General features: G+C 36.4%; 1 protein-coding gene and 1 pseudogene across 4 annotated transcripts in view; one reads left to right on the top strand and one right to left on the bottom strand.

Annotated features, from left to right (window-relative positions):
• The window catches only part of TMCC1 (transmembrane and coiled-coil domain family 1), a 253,470-nt gene that overhangs the window by 148,273 nt on the left and 89,107 nt on the right, over positions 1 to 16,090 (bottom strand). The window lies entirely within an intron of this gene.
• Positions 12,651 to 12,751, top strand: LOC123387255 (annotated as a pseudogene).

The following is a 16,090-nucleotide window of genomic DNA, read 5'->3' on the forward strand; positions in this document are numbered from 1 at the left end:
TCATGTTTGGCTATTCAATAAAGAGAATTTGAGACAGAAGATAACTACAAAGGTGATTTTGCTACAGAAATGCTGTCCAGACACACCAGGGTAGCACAGTCAGTTAAGCCTCCAACTCCTGATCTTAGCTCAGGTCATGATCTCAGGATCATGAGATCAAGTCCTATAGCAGGCTCTGTAACAGTATTTGCCTTTCTCTGTTGGTATAATGCCCTCAAGGTCCATCCATGTTGGTACATATGACAAGATTCTGTTACTTTTTATGGCTAATATTCTATATATCATATATGTGAAATACACACACACATCACATTTTCTTTATCCATTCAATCACTGATGGACAGTTAAAGTGTTTCCCTATCTTGGCTTTTGTTAATTTCAAAAATGAATGTTTTTATGACTTCTACTTTGGGAACAAAGACGACTTTAGAGGGCATATCTATATCAAAGTCTCTCAAGTTTCTATTCTAATAAAAGCCTCTTTAAAGGGTAATTAATGGAGTAAACATGAAAGACTGAAGACACTTACCCTGGCTTTCTACTAAAATTAAATAATAAAGTGCATACATCCACAAAGGCAGAGAAAACTATAGAGGACACAGCAGTACATAAGAGATGTCAATAAAATTTTGGAAGGTGAAAAACAGATGGTTCAGTAATAAATAACTTAGCTTTCAGCTTTTCTCAGGTCAGGTAAGTGTTTGGCAGGGTAGTAGGGGATGTGAGGAAATCAGTAAGAACAAGCCAACTTATGCTAAAAGTACAGAAATGTCAGGACTTAGACAAGTATTAGGGGCTCCTTTAAAAGCAAGGCCATAGAGTTAGGCATGAAAATAGAAGAACTGATTAAAATTATTTATAAAAAACAGTCGGATCAGCAGATCATTCTTCTAATACATAGGTGATCAGTCCAGAGGTGCACTTTCTGATGAAACTGAAACAAGGGACCAGAAAGATTTGAGACTGAGAAACTCTACAGGCACCTGAGGGCTGAGGACTGGGGTGAAGTACCATTCTGAGGACAGGATTAAACTGACAGATGAGGATTTCAGTCCTCTTCCCAGGTTTCTAGAACACATGCAGCCAGGCTTATTACCACTGCCATCATCCACCCACCCCCAAAGGCAAGAGTTTGAACAATTCCTCTAGAAAAACTGACTAAAAAAAAGACCTATACACACTGACAATTGGAGGGGCCTCTAATAAAAGGAATCTTTGACTAATTACTCTATGGTAAAAACCATGAACCTACAAAAGTCTTCACAAAGGACAGTTTCCCAGAGCATTTTAATGCCTCTCTCAAGAAGATAAAGCCATGGATGACTAGACTTTTGAGAAAAGCTTCTAACAAAGAAGACAGAAACTTAAAAACAAAAAAACAAACAAACAAAAAAAAACCCAGAAAAAAAGAAACTCCAAAGAGAAAGAAACAATATAGGAAGCAAAAGATTTTCAGAGACAAAAGAAAACAAAATCTATAAAACAAGAACAGGATATAATGAAAAAAGAAAGTATTCATAGAAGAGGAAAAAATATTTAAAAATTGAAAAGAAAAAATATTTAATAGAAGGACTGGGAAATAAGTTTTAAGGAAATTTCCCAGGAATTAGAATAAAAGAAAGAAAAACTAAAGAGTACATCAGGAGATTCAATCTTTGACTAACAAAAAGAGCACAAACTAAGTACTGAAAAAGATTAAATAATGTAAGTGAAATATGGCTAGATGCAATAACACAGATCAAACTCTGGCATGTTATTTTTGAATAAAAAGTAAGTCATACAAGACTACATAAACCATAATACCATTTTATAAAGTCCCCAAACAAGTACAACTAAGAATTGTTTAGTGTCACACACACACACACATCATTAAATACCTTTTTAAAATTAACTACCTTTTTAAACTACCTTTAACTACCTTTTAACTACACTTTTAAAACTACCTTTTTAAAAGTGAATGAAATACAAAATTTTGGACAATAGGAGAACCACATATGGTTCCAAGAGCATGGCGATGGTAATGTTCCCATGCTTAAATTGTGTGGTCAGTTAAAAGGCATTTGTTTATTACTGTGTATCACAGCTTACATAAAGTTTTTAAAATATGACTACAATTTTATATAATAAAAATTTTAAACAAAAACAGCTTTTCACCTGTCAGATAAGTGCTTGGCAGGTTAGTGAGAGGTGTGGGCAAAATAAATTTTTGGTTTTGATGGAATAAAAATTAATACAAAATAGATCTCTAAAACAAATGTTTCAAGATCCAACCTTCAAGTTTTCCAGATTAAAAGGACCCACAAGTATCCAGCCCAACAAATATCAACAAGACTCACACCAAGAACATCTTTGTAAAACTTCAAGACAATAAAGAGAAGACTTTTGAAAATTCTAGAGAAAAAAAAAAGATGCTATCCAAAGGATCAAGAATTAGTATGGCATCAGATTTTTCAATAGCAATACTAGCAACCAGAAAATAAAGACACAATGCTTTAAAAATTTTATGGGGAAATTATATCCAACATAAAATTCCACACCAAGTCAATGAAGTATTACAGTAAATGAAGCACTAGAGTAAAATAAAGGAATTTTGAAATGGGGCATAATTTTTCTTTTTCTTTTCCTTTTTTTTTTTTGTAGAGAGAGAAGGTGTGCATGAGTGTGCGCAAGTGGGAGAGGAAAGAGGGGAAGACAGAGAATTTTAAGCAGGCTCCACACTCAGTACAGACCCCAACAAGGGGCTTGATCTCATGACCCTAAGACCATGACCTGAGCCAAAGTCAGGTCAGACACTTAACTGACTGAGCCACCCAGAAGCCCCAAAATGGGCATATTTCTAAAAAATGATCTTCTATGCATCCTTTTTTTAAAGGCTCCGGGAGAATGTGCTTCATGAAAAGAAAGGAATAAAGCAATAAAGAACACAACATTAAATCAAAGAAACAGGGAATCCATTATTTATTAACAGATGAAAGGATTCCCAGGACAGAAAGTATGCAAAAGTCTTACAGTAATCCATTCAAACTGGAGAAGTGAGGGCATCAAGAAGAGGAAACTGAGAATACACAATGTTTTTGAAAGTATTCAGAGTATCTGTAGCTCTTTCAGAACTTGGAAATGACCCAATTATAGCTAGAAAGAATAATCAAAATTGAAGCAATTAACTCCAGAGACAACAAAAAACTATATAAAAAGGAAAATATAATCATATTGTACTTAAAAGGTTCAAGCTGTTGGAACACAGCAAAATTTGCAATCCACAATGTGTCTCTTTGGCATGTGGATGATTCTAGGCTGACTATTTTTAAGAATCAGAGGTCACAAAGGAACTTTGGCCTTTCCCCCAAAATGCCTAAAAGAACTGAGATAGAGAACCTGCTCCAGGAAGGGAGCTATCACCACAAGTAACTGCAGTATAACCTGAACTTGGTATGGTAGACAGGGAGGGACTTAGCAAAGTCTTGTTTGTTACAATTCCTCTCTATGCCCCACTGGATCTGTATGATCTAGCATACGTTTGTTCAGCAATTACTCTTTTTCATCTTCCTATGAATTGTCTTCCTTTCCTTTGAAGTCCCAGACCACTACCCACTTCTCCTTAGTTCTGGATGGTATGTCTCAACTGCCTGCCTTCCTATGGGCCTCATATTCTTATGGAGCCACCTTACTTATAAATAATCAAGTATGATTTTCTCCTGTTTATCTGTCTTATGTCAATTTAATTCTTAGACCAGCCAAAAGAAAACTCAAAGGACAGAGGAAGATTTTCCATTCCCCAACAACATAAAAATATTTGCCCTGACATATGTAAACAGTTTATCAAAATTTAACTAAAATTTTAATAAGATGTGGGCAGGAAAGATAAGAGAACTTAATCATCATCTTCATGATAGAAAATCAAAGATACTATCTACAACAGAAACAAATAGCACAAGCATGTTATTTAGAAAAATATTTAAATAAATTCCAATATAAAAAGTTAAAAGTTTAAAAATGGTTGCCTGGTAAAGGAAATAGAATATAGAGTTCTGATTGTTAGAACTCTGTAGTGGCTGCTGCTGCTTCTTTTTTTTTTTTTAATGTTTTAATGAAAAATATAAAGCTTAAAATAAATTTTCCTAGGGTTAGATATGGTGAAAAAAACTTTGGAAGAGCTCTAAGAATCTGAAAAATGGTAGTATATGAGTCTTATGGAAACTCCACAAAAAATTTAAGCAAATTCATAAGCAAGCAGTTTTGTTTTATACTTCTAATTGTGTTAAAAAGCAAAGAGATGACTTTTAAATTCTTGGTTTCAACAAATCTCTGAAAGACTGAAGACAAACTTCTATATCTGAAATAATATTAATTTCTTAACTTAATTTGTTCCTATAGCTTATTGTTGGTGTAAGGTCACAATTCAGTCTTCCTTTGTCAAAATGCTTTTCAGTGTTTCCAGCTGTGATTTCGAAAAAACAGTACAATATAGAATTGTGAAGCTACAAACAACAAATGGTAAGAAATAAATGCTGAAACGAAGAAAAAAAATCCAAGGGTCCTTGGAGGAGAGACAAAGTCTCTATAGAAAAATACAGATTTAAAACATTCTATCACACAAAAAAAGAAGGACTTTGACATTTTCACTTTGAGCACATGATATGTAATAAATATACAATTTGCAATAAATATTTTTTAGTCTTCTATCTACAGTTATTGACTCATAGCTCCCCAAACTCTTGGAATTTCTAAGCATTAAGAGCAAAGGGAGCATCTTTTGTTACAGTATTTGGTCTTTTGTCCTTAGATCCCGAAATAGCTTTGAAGCGTAACAGGGATATATTATTCAAAACAAGCTCCCATTCAAGCACACCTGATTTTGTTTATGAGGTGACTTGTGGAAAGCCCCTAGTTAACCATAGGCTGGAAGAGGGGTGCTAAGGAAACCAACTATATAATTAGAGTTGGAACTTTCAGTCCTACATCCCCTCGCCTCCAAGGAGTAGAGAGGGACTGAAGATTGTGATCAATCACCACAGGCCAATGATATAATCAATCATGTCTATGCAATAAAGTTCCCCCAAAATCCCTTCATCGTGGGGTTCTGAGAACTTCCAGGATGGTGAATACATGGAGATTCTGGGAAGGAGACACACTTAGAGGGCATGGAAACTCTGCCCCTCTTCCCACAGACCTTGCTTGCCCTTTGCCTCTCCTGGCCCTTCTGGAGTTACATCTTTTTTTTTTTTTTTTTAAAGATTTTATTTATTTATTTGACAGAGAGAGATCACAAGTAGGCAGAGAGAGGAGGAAGCAGGCTCCCTGCTGAGCAGAGAGCCGGCTATGGGACTCAATCCCAGGACCCTGAGATCATGACCTGAGCCGAAGGCAGCGGCTTAACCCACTGAGCCACCCAGGCGCCCTGGAGTTACATCCTTTTATAATAAACCTGTAATCTAGTAAGTAAAATGTTTTCCTGAGTTCTATAGGCCACTCTAGCAAATTAATAGAACCCAAGGAGTAAGTGGTAGGATCATTTGATCTATAGCCAGCTGGTCAAAAACACAGGGGAAAATCTGGATTTATCAATGGCAGTTGAAAGGGGAGGGGAGGCGGTCTTGCAAGTCTTTGCCCTTAATCTGTGGGATCTGAAGCTATCCTCAGATAAGGTCAGAATTGCATCAAATTGTGGGACACCCAGCTGGTATTGCAAAGAAGTGCTTAGTGTTGGGGTGGGGTGGGGGGGACCGCACATCTGGTGAGCAGAGGTAAAGCTCAGTGTGTGCTGTAGTATAGGAAGGACATAGAGGAATGTTTTTTCCATATATAAACATCAATTCCTCTTGCAAAGATTTGCTTTTTTGCCAGTTTCAACAGCAGCTCATCCTTTTTTACCTAGTGTTTAGGTAAATCTTACTAAAAGAAAAAAAAATAACTACTCAGTAAACGTAATCCATACGTGACAAAGGGTAACCACTTTAAATAAGAAAATTTTTTAATTAATTGATTTTATTTAGTAAAAACACTAGAGCTACAAATCCTTGTAACAATGAAAACAAGATACAAAAGCCAAACTTGTCTTGGATTTCTGTGCCAATCCACAAATCTCTGTACCGAATGCAACAAAAGATAAGGACACAGAACTAGTAGCAAAAAACAAGGGGGGATATACATCCCAAACCAGTATGTAGACCCAAGGCAGTTAATTTATACTGTAGCCTAAATCTCCTGAGCTGTAATCAGATCATAAAATCTTTTTTTCCATTCTCACAAAGCTCAATTTCTGACAACAGAAAACAGCCTGAATTCCATCTTTTTTGCCAAGAAACTTAAGCACGATCACCTTACACTTCAAAGAGCTCTGGGGGAACATTTCTTTCTTTTTTTTTTTTTTTTAAAGATTTCATTTATTTATTTGACAGAGAGAGATCACAAGTAGGCAGAGAGGCAGGCAGAGAGAGAGAGAGGAGGAAGCAGGCTCCCTGCTGAGCAGAGAGCCCGATGCGGGACTCGATCCCAGGACCCTGAGATCATGACCTGAGCCGAAGGCAGCGGCTTAACCCACTGAGCCACCCAGGCGCCTTGGGGGAACATTTCTAAGAAGAATAAATTAACCTCACAAGTATTTATCTGCTTAAACTTAATTTGACTCTATGGTTGGTACAACTCATCACAAATTTTGTAAAGGCACTGTGACACCCAAGGTATTTGGAAAATGGAAAGAAGCTTATCAGAGTAGTGTTTCCAATCATAAACATCAGTTTCAATAACAAAATGGGTAGATTGTTTTCTTCAGCTGTTTTGCATCTTTGTACCAGATAACAGTTAAGCAAAAGAAAACATGGACACTGTTCTTTAACTCTGAAGAATGTATAGTTGTATCCTAAACAATCTACAATCATTGAAAACGAGCTCAGTGTTGTTGAAAAGCCTCTGGTGAGCTGAAGACAGAAAACAATGTTTTCTATAATGATATTTCTACTGCTACACTATGATAGGGTGATTATTTAGATGTGTATCTGCATAGCTGCTTAACATATGAGACTTTTATTAATAAGCCAAGCATATGCTCCCTAGGACTGTACTATGTTCTATAACCTTCTTTTCACTAATGTTCTAGAAAACACTTCCCACAGAACATCCATATAGAGTAGGTTATATGGATCTTCAGTTCCTGTGATGTACTACTCCATTATTAAGATTTCTATAGAGAAATGCTCAGAAATAAACAGATCAGAATTAGGCACTCTTACTTTTATGGCCATTCATTCTGTGATTTTTATATTTTAAAAACAAAAGTGCTACTGAGAAGGAAATCTCAACAAATGCAGGATTAGCCATTTAAAAAAAATCTCAAGTTCTGGTGATTCCAGCATCTGACATTCTTAGACTCACTGGAGCAGAAGGACTTCTGCCTCTTTGTGAACAATCAGAGAGAACAGGGTATTTCATAAACCAGGAAAGAAGAAAACCACCGCCACAACAGAGAAACCTAAGTAGGTACTCTATAGCACAATACTCAAATCACGCATAATGAAAAAGCTATTAAGTTTACTGCTGGCTTATATCTGCTACCTGGATTTCACAAAGCCATTCCCTCACCAAAAAGAAAAAAGGAAAAGGAAGAGGGGTACTGGATTTCACAAAACTATCCCCTCACCAAAAAGAAAAAAGTAAGGGGTGGTATGGATACTAAAGTTTTTGTTTTTATGGTGAAACAATTTTAAGCTTAAAAAGGTGAAGCTATTCAATTGTACTGCAGAACAAATGATTTTTAAAAGATTTATTTATTTATTTATTTGGCACAGAGAGAGAGAGAGAGATATCGTAAGTAGGCAGAGAGGCAAGGGAAGACGGGGAAGCAGGGAATTTATTTACTAAGTCATCTAAGATACTATACACTTTGAAATAATTGTTCACTCTAAACTTGCTTTCATATTCTCTTTCTCCCTGTTTCTCTTTTATCTGGCATAAAGAAACAGAGTAAAAGTTGATAAAGTTATTTTTGGAATTCCTTACTTATATATTTATTCTCCCATATAGTCAAGCTATAGGCTTACAAGAGGCCTTAAAACTTTTTCCTATGTGGAGACAGCTTGAGAATCAGAAATCATCAAATTTCTAAAGAAGACAGCAGGAGAAGTCCTGAGCAGAATGTCTGGATGTAGAAGTTGAACAATTTCCTAATGTAATCCTGTTTCAGATCTTCATTCACAGGCTAACTTTCTTACAGTGTTTTAAATTTAAAAGCTCCACCTATGAATTCCTATCTACAGTCACAGAATTTAGGAGTATCAAAGGCTGTTTAGTCCAGCTGGGCTCCAAACTGGAATCACAGATATTTCCTACAACATGCACGATATGTGGTTCTCCAGCTTTTGCCTGATCTTCCCAAGAGAGCCTACCTCAAATTGGACAGTTCCATTGTAATATCTGGTCTTATATTGTGGTTAGCATCACATTCCTAAGGTAAATATAAATGATTTTCATTATTATCCAAAAGTTCTTTAGAGGAAAGTTATTCTAATTTTTAATCTTGATCTAAATATAGGATACATACACCACAATATGTATACAAGATAATCCAACAGACTGTGATAAGAAAACACTACAACTTCCATTTATATTACTATCTCAACCTTTTTTTGTTATATGATGCATGTAATTTATAGAAATAATTATACGTGCAAGATTTATAACATAAAAATATCAGAGATACATTAAAGGTGTGGATGAGCAAAATAATTTGGAGGCCAACTACTCTAGACAGTTAATGTCCTTCCTTTTATTATTATTTCTTAATATTAGGTCATAGGGAACCTACCTATATGATTATGGATCCAAGGTAGATATTAAATGCTCATCAACACTGTATCATGAACCATATATAAATAAATATTCAGCATGAGAAATTAATGGCACCCGAATAAGCTTTCAAAATAAAAAATAATAAACATTCTTTTTTTTTTAAAAGATCTTATTTATTTATTTGACAGATCACAAGTAGGCAGAGAGAGAGAGGAGGAAGCAGGCTCCCCACTGAGCAGAGAGCCCAATGCAGGGCTCGATCCCAGGACCCTGGGATCACAACCTGAGCCGAAGGCAGAGGCTTAACCCACTGAGCCACCCAGGCACCCCATAAACAGACTTTCTTGGCAAAAGAGTACAGAGCAATGGATTATTCAGCTCTCCAACAAGTCTACTGTGCACATGACAGCTGTGTGGACACATATACATACACACACACACACACACACAAAAATGAACCTATAAGGATATCTTTCATTATCTTTCCAAACTAAATTGAAAAGTTAAACCTAATTTGACTAAATTAACCTACATTTATTTTTTTCTAAGATTTTATTTATTATTTATTTGACAGACAGAGATCACAAGTAGGCAAAGAGACAGGCAGAGAGAGAGAGAAGGAGGCTCCCTGCCCAGCAGAGAGCCTGATGCGGGGCTCGATCCCAGGACCCTAAGATCATGACCTGAGCTGAAGGCAGAGGCTTAACCCACTGAGCCACCCAGGTGCCCCGAAAATTACCTACATTTAAAGGCCTAAACAGGATTCCTCAGAATACTAATATTGGAAGTGATTCTAAGAAGATACCGAGGTCCATTTTAATTAATGTTTAATTTATGCTGTTGTCCTTGAAATTAGCTTTTCAGTTCTAATGCTATTTAGAGCATACTACCAAAATGCTTCAGTAGAGTCAGATATAGGAAATGCTTTAAGTTATAAAAGAAAATGTTCATGTTACAAGTAAATTCTAAAAGCAAGGCAAGGGAATGAAGACTGAATCTCTGGAAAGCTGCTGTATCTAGGGTCCTTTAAAAGGCAAGCACATTTACATTAAATTAGGTTTTCAAGGTACCTCTTATTTAAAACCAAAACCACCTTCCTAAACAAAGTAAAAATCCCATTATTTACTAAACATAAGAGTTTGCAAAGTTCAGAATTTAGGCCAACATTCATGAAGAGTTTCATAACCTGGCTAGTAATTAAAAATAAGACTTTGGGATTGTATGAAGAGGTATATACATCCCTATGTTCACTGAAGCATTATCTACAATAGGCAGGATTCATAGCAACCTCAGTGTTCACGGATAGAGGAATGGATAAAGAAGATGTGGTATATATAAAAAACAGAATATATGCCACAAAATAGAATGGAATCTTACTATTTGCACCAACCTGAATAGACCCAGTGGGTATTATGCTAAATGAAATAAGTCGGACAGAGAAAGACAAATACCATATGATTTCACTTATATATGGAATCTAAAAAACAAAACACACAAAACAGAAAACTGACTCACTGATACAGGAAACAAAATGCTGGTTACCACAGGGGGAGGGGTAAGGGGGGCAGGCAAAATAGATGAAAGGGATTAAGAAGTACCAACTTTTAAGGACTGAGCCTAGGTGGCTCAGTCCTTAAGCGTCTGCCTTCGGCTTGGGGCATGATCCCGGGGTCCTGGGATTGAGCATGCATCAGGCTCCCTGCTTGGTGGGAGGCCTGCTTCTCCCTCTCCCACTCCCCTTGCCTGTGTTCCTGTTCTCACTGTCTCTCTCTGTGTGTCAAATAAATAAATAAATAAATAAAATCTTCTTTAAAAAAAAGGTACAAACTTCCAGTTATAAATAAGTCATGGGGACATAATGTACAGCATAGGGAATATGGCCAATAATATTGTAATGACTCTGTATGGTGACAGATGGTCACTAGACTTATCATAGGGATCATTTCATAATGTAAGAAAATATCGAATCACTGTAATGTACATCTGAAACTAACAGGATTTTGTATGTCAATTATACTTCAATAAAAACAAAAGAATTAGTTCCATAACCTGGTTGATAATTAAAAATAAGACTTTGGGATTACATTAGTATTAACCAAGAAAATTATGTTTTGTTTTGTTTTGAAGATTTTATTTATTTATTAGTGAGAGAGAGCATGAGCGAGAAAATTATGTTTAAAATATACTGCAGGCAGTAAGAATCACTAGTATAATACAGAAGAATTAGTGTGTTATTTCATCAAACGTTACTCTCAGCAATACAGAAGATATCAGCAGAGGGCTTCTAGAAATCTTCCTAGTAACATCCTTCCCAAGTAAACCAGGAAATGAATTAATTCCCTGCTACTGATATTTGCTAAAATGATTTATGTTCAAATTAATTGCCAACATCTGATTAAGATTCTATTCTAGCTCAGAAATCAAATATGAGAATTACTCTCCAACTAAAAAATTTCACATCCAAACCAGGAAAGCAATATTCAAATGTCAAATACTGCTTTCCAGATTACAACTTGCACTGTAAGATCAAATTTTTCTAAGCCTCCATGAAAGTGCCAATACTATTTTTTTTTAAATCTCTGTAAAGTATAAGATCATGACATCACAAATGACAGGTAAGCAACATTTATTATCTTACCTCCCCTAAGAGAAACTAAATGGCTAACAAGAATTTCTTCCTCTTTGTCCCCTACAGACCTAGACCACTCCCCTGTCATCACATCTGATTTCCTGACAGACACTTTAGTGCAATCCCAAAGACGACTTCTATTGCAGTAGGCTGAAATTTCTATTATTCTGAGCTGGGAATTACTGTTTTTTTGTTTTTTTTTTTAAGATTTATTTATTTATTTATTTGACAGACAGAGATCACAAGTAGGCAGAGAGGCAGGCAGAGAGAGAGAGAGAGAGGGAAGCAGGCTTCCTGCGGAGCAGAGAGCCCGATGCGGGGCTCGATCCCAGGACCCCGAGATCATGACCCGAGCCAAAGGCAGCAGCCCAAACCACTGAGCCACCCAGGCGCCCCTGTTTTGTTTTGTTTTTAAGACAAAACCTCTTTGGATTTCAAGTATAACCAAACAGACATTAAAGAAGATAATGTTAGGGTGCCTGGGGTGGCTCAGTTGGTTAAGTATCCGACTCTTGATCTCAGCTCAGGTCTTGATTTCAGGGTCGTGAGTTCAAGCCCCATTTTGGGGTCCATGCTGGGCATGGAGCCTACTTTGAAAAAACAAAACAAAAATAAAAAGAACTGAGCAATGACTTAAAAACAGAAATTCCTGAAGATCTAAGTATAAAAATGACTAGATTATTAAACACCCCACAAAACTCTTGATTATTCTCATTTGATCATGTTCATACATTAAATAATACTACAAATATAAAATAAGAAAAATTAGGTTGCAAGTGTAGGAAATATTAAGTGACATTCCCCACCTTTAACACTACATTAAAAGATATAATTTGAAAGCATCTCACTCTTAAAAGCAAATATTTTAGAAGTTCTTCAGAAAAGTCTTTTCTAACATTCCCAAAGTTACTAAGCACCTGTCATGCTTAATTTTAATTGCGCTGAAATAAATTCTATGGATTTCACCAAATGAAAGTTAAAGATATGAAAAATAAGTCAGACTGCAAAAGGGTAAAAAATTTCAAAATGGAGGTGTATACATTAGAAGAACCAAACAGTACCTTAGAATTAGGAAAGTAATAAACAGCTCAGTTCTAGTTCCTGCCATATCCATTTCTGGGCATTATGTTGTTCTACAGACTAATTTAAGAGGATTACTAAAGAACTAGAATAACCAAGAGTTGATAGACCAGTATGACTAAGTATTCAAAAACCATGATATGGAAGAACGCCCGTGCTTGCTTCAGCAACATATATACAAAAATGGAACAATACAATTGATTAACATGGCCCAAGCACAAGGATGATATTCAAATTTCTGAAGCATTCCATATTTGTCATGGACTTCTGGAGTCCTTAGTGAATTGCTGAAACCTCAAATTTAGATATAGATCTAAAGAATCTACCTGCTGTGTAGTTTTCCAGTGGAGTCCAGGAGGCTCCCAGTTCATTCAGTATCCCAAGAATCCTGACTCGCATAGCTAGAAAGTATTTTTAAGCCACTCTTTAGGTCAACTTTCTCCTTGACCTATCTATTCTAGACTATTATGGATGGCAGCTATGAGGTTATCTTAGCAAAACCCACAACAGTAGTAGGGATCAAAAGCACAACTTCTGGAGCTAGAAAGGCATGCTTCTGATATCCAGTAAACTTCTAACCAACTGTGTGAATTTGGTAAGTCATTTCAACCTCAACCTTCTGTTTTCCTCACTTATAAAATAGAGATAATAGAATTTCACAGTACAGCATTTATACTAAGGATTCGCTATTGCATTCTAGCACTTAGAATGCTTGGAGCACTAAATATTTGCTGAATTAAAAAATAAAACTGAATATCCAGGGCACCTGGGTGGCTCAGTCAGTTATACACATGCCTTCGGCTCAGGTCATGATCCTAGGGTCCTCGGATAGAGCCCTGCATTGAGCTCCCTGCTTCTCCCTCTCCCTCTCTGCCTGCTGCTCCCCCTGCTGGTATACGTACTCTCTGTCAAATAAATAAATAGGTTAAGTAGGAAGGGAGGGAAGAGACGGAAGAGAAGGGGGTGGAGGGGAGGGGAGTGGAAGACAGAGCAGGGCAAGGGAGGGTAGAGGAGGAGGGAGAAAGCCCCAAGGATTAGGAATTATTTACCTAGAAAAGGGATTCTTCAGAAACACTTTCTGAAAGAAGCCCTGGGGCACCTGGGTGGCTCAGTGGGTTAAGCAGTGGCCTGCAGCTTAGGTCATGATCCCAGGATCCTCGGATAGCGCCCCACATCAGCAGGGAGCCTGCTTCTCCCCTAACTGCTCTTCCTCCTGCCTGTGCTTGCTCTCTGTGTCTCTCTTGCTCACTCTGTCAAATAAACAAAATCTTTAAGAAAGAACGGGAGGAGAGGGGAGGGGAGAGCAGAGGAGGGGAAGAAATTCCCCTCTGCAGAGGCAATATATACGAACTGGAAAAATACAATTTAATATAGATTTCAGTTTAATATATTAGATTTGTCTAACAGAGGAACCTATAGAAGAATGGGCTTCTTTGGGAGATTCTGAAAGGGAAGATAACCACTTGGGGAGAATGTTACAGAGAGCGAATAAAATAACTGTAGAAGTCCCTTCCAACCTAAAACATTGTGTTAATGAAAGGTCAAAAAGGTAAGTGGAACTTCCTTTAGGACAATGCACCAGAATTCTTGTCTTACCTGTCAGACAGCTATAGCAACTTGGCAGGGGCAAAACCCTAAAAGCAGAGAATTAAAAAGAACCATTGCTAAGTACCCCTGTACTGGGGTTCTTAAATAATAATAATCATAATAAATTTAAAAAATAAGAATCATTGCTACTACTGGGTTACCTACCCAGTCAGATTACCTGAAGGGAAGATAAATAACCTTGTACTTCCTACTTTAAAGCCCTGTTTTGAGGTTAAGATTAGTGGCTTCTGGATTTCCCGCAATTTCACTGTAGTATTTTGACAGTGGATGTGGAAAGCAATCGAAAACTTCTACTCCTATATCTAAATCTCTACTTATTCATTTCTACTATAAGAGCTAATTATTGGACTTCAAATCTTATTTTAATTGTTAAGACAAATTGTTTAATTTTTTTTCTTTAGGTGTTTCAGGAAAATTAGTTTCCTTAGATGCGGGCATCCAGTTGACATGTTTTGGCAGTCTAGATCTTTCTAAGATCTTCTATACCCTCTGCCTTTCTATTACACACACCCTTCACACTAAGTACATGATAAAAATGTACAATATTGAGGCATCTGTGCTATAGAATGAGCACAAAAAATTAGATTTAGCCATGTACTAGCTCTCTAGTCTTAAGCAAGTTTAAAATTTTCCCTAAGCTCTACTTACTTCATTTGTAAAAAAATAAAAATTTTTAAAAAGGGAGATCAGAACTACCTCAAAAAGCAGACATGCAATGTAAATTACATCATATACATAAACAAGATCTTGCATACATTAGATACTCAATAAGCTGAGTAGGATCCCACATAATACATTAAAACAAATTCACCTCCACACACACACACACACACACAAAATCCCTGCAAAGATCACTACCAACTACATGGAAAAGAGTCTCAATTACTGAATGAGTCACTAAAATTCAATATTCTCAGGGCAGGTTTCTTGGTACCTTAGGGTAGTAAGAAAGATGATAAGAGGGATGGTTCTTACCTTCATTCCCATTACTTAACTGTAATTCTCCAACATTATTTTGTGGTTAGTGTGAGACTACAATGAGCTCTCTTCCACCCCACCCTCAACTTCCCAATGCAGAAAGAACTTCACAGAGACTGTATATTTAACTGGTTATCTCAGTAAACAGAAGCAGCCTTATCTTAGGCCCTGTAAATAATTACTCCATTTTCTTATTATTTTGTTTAGGTATGTGAGAATCCAGAAAGTCACTGCTCATATTTTAATGATGAATAGTATTAAAATAACTCTAAGAAATCATTGCAGTACTTTATTTCCATTATTACTCATCTGAAAAAGAAGACAAGAATTATTTAAAAGTAATAGCATAAGAAACCAAACAGGTAGAATGAAATCAGTCTTTGTCACTATTCTTAGATTTCTGCCCTCATTCAAACAAGCTGATCCAGTTGCTAGCTGAAAAAGGAAAAAAAAAAAAAACCAAACAACTTTATTTTCTCCTTTTCTTGTCTCTTGCTTGACAGAACTGGTATTCTTCAATTCTCTGACAAGATCAAAAAGATAAAAAGGCAAGAATGCTAATAAACACAGAATTAGAGGGGACAAAGGGATCTGGAACCAGTATAATTCATAACTAGCTGTATAACCTCAAACAGGTTTTAACATCCTTGGGCCTGTAAAATGAGGAGTTTAGTTAAGACTGTCCCTAAAGCTTAGCAGTCTAAATCTTTGCTAATGACTTCGCAACAGCCAGGACCTACTGGCTGAAAATCATTTGTGTTGCAAGGGACTCATTTTGTAACCCAAAGTTTCTAAATTCTTCACTTCCTCATTATTACAACTTTGAAATCTGAGTCAGGGCTCCTCATCCCTGTCAGATGTTACTATGCGTTTTTCAGTTCTTGATAAATATTTGACTTGATCTTTGGCTGGAAGTGTGAATATTCTTATACTATACAAACCAATAAACCCTTGCTAACTCTTTTTACAAAGAGACTTGTCATAAGATAAAAATTATTTTGAGGTGGGGAG

The sequence above is a fragment of the Mustela putorius genome, unplaced genomic scaffold (genome assembly GCF_011764305.1).
Source record: "Mustela putorius furo isolate JIRA1106 unplaced genomic scaffold, ASM1176430v1.1 tig00003850_pilon_pilon_pilon, whole genome shotgun sequence".
Taxonomy (NCBI): Eukaryota; Metazoa; Chordata; class Mammalia; order Carnivora; family Mustelidae; genus Mustela; species Mustela putorius.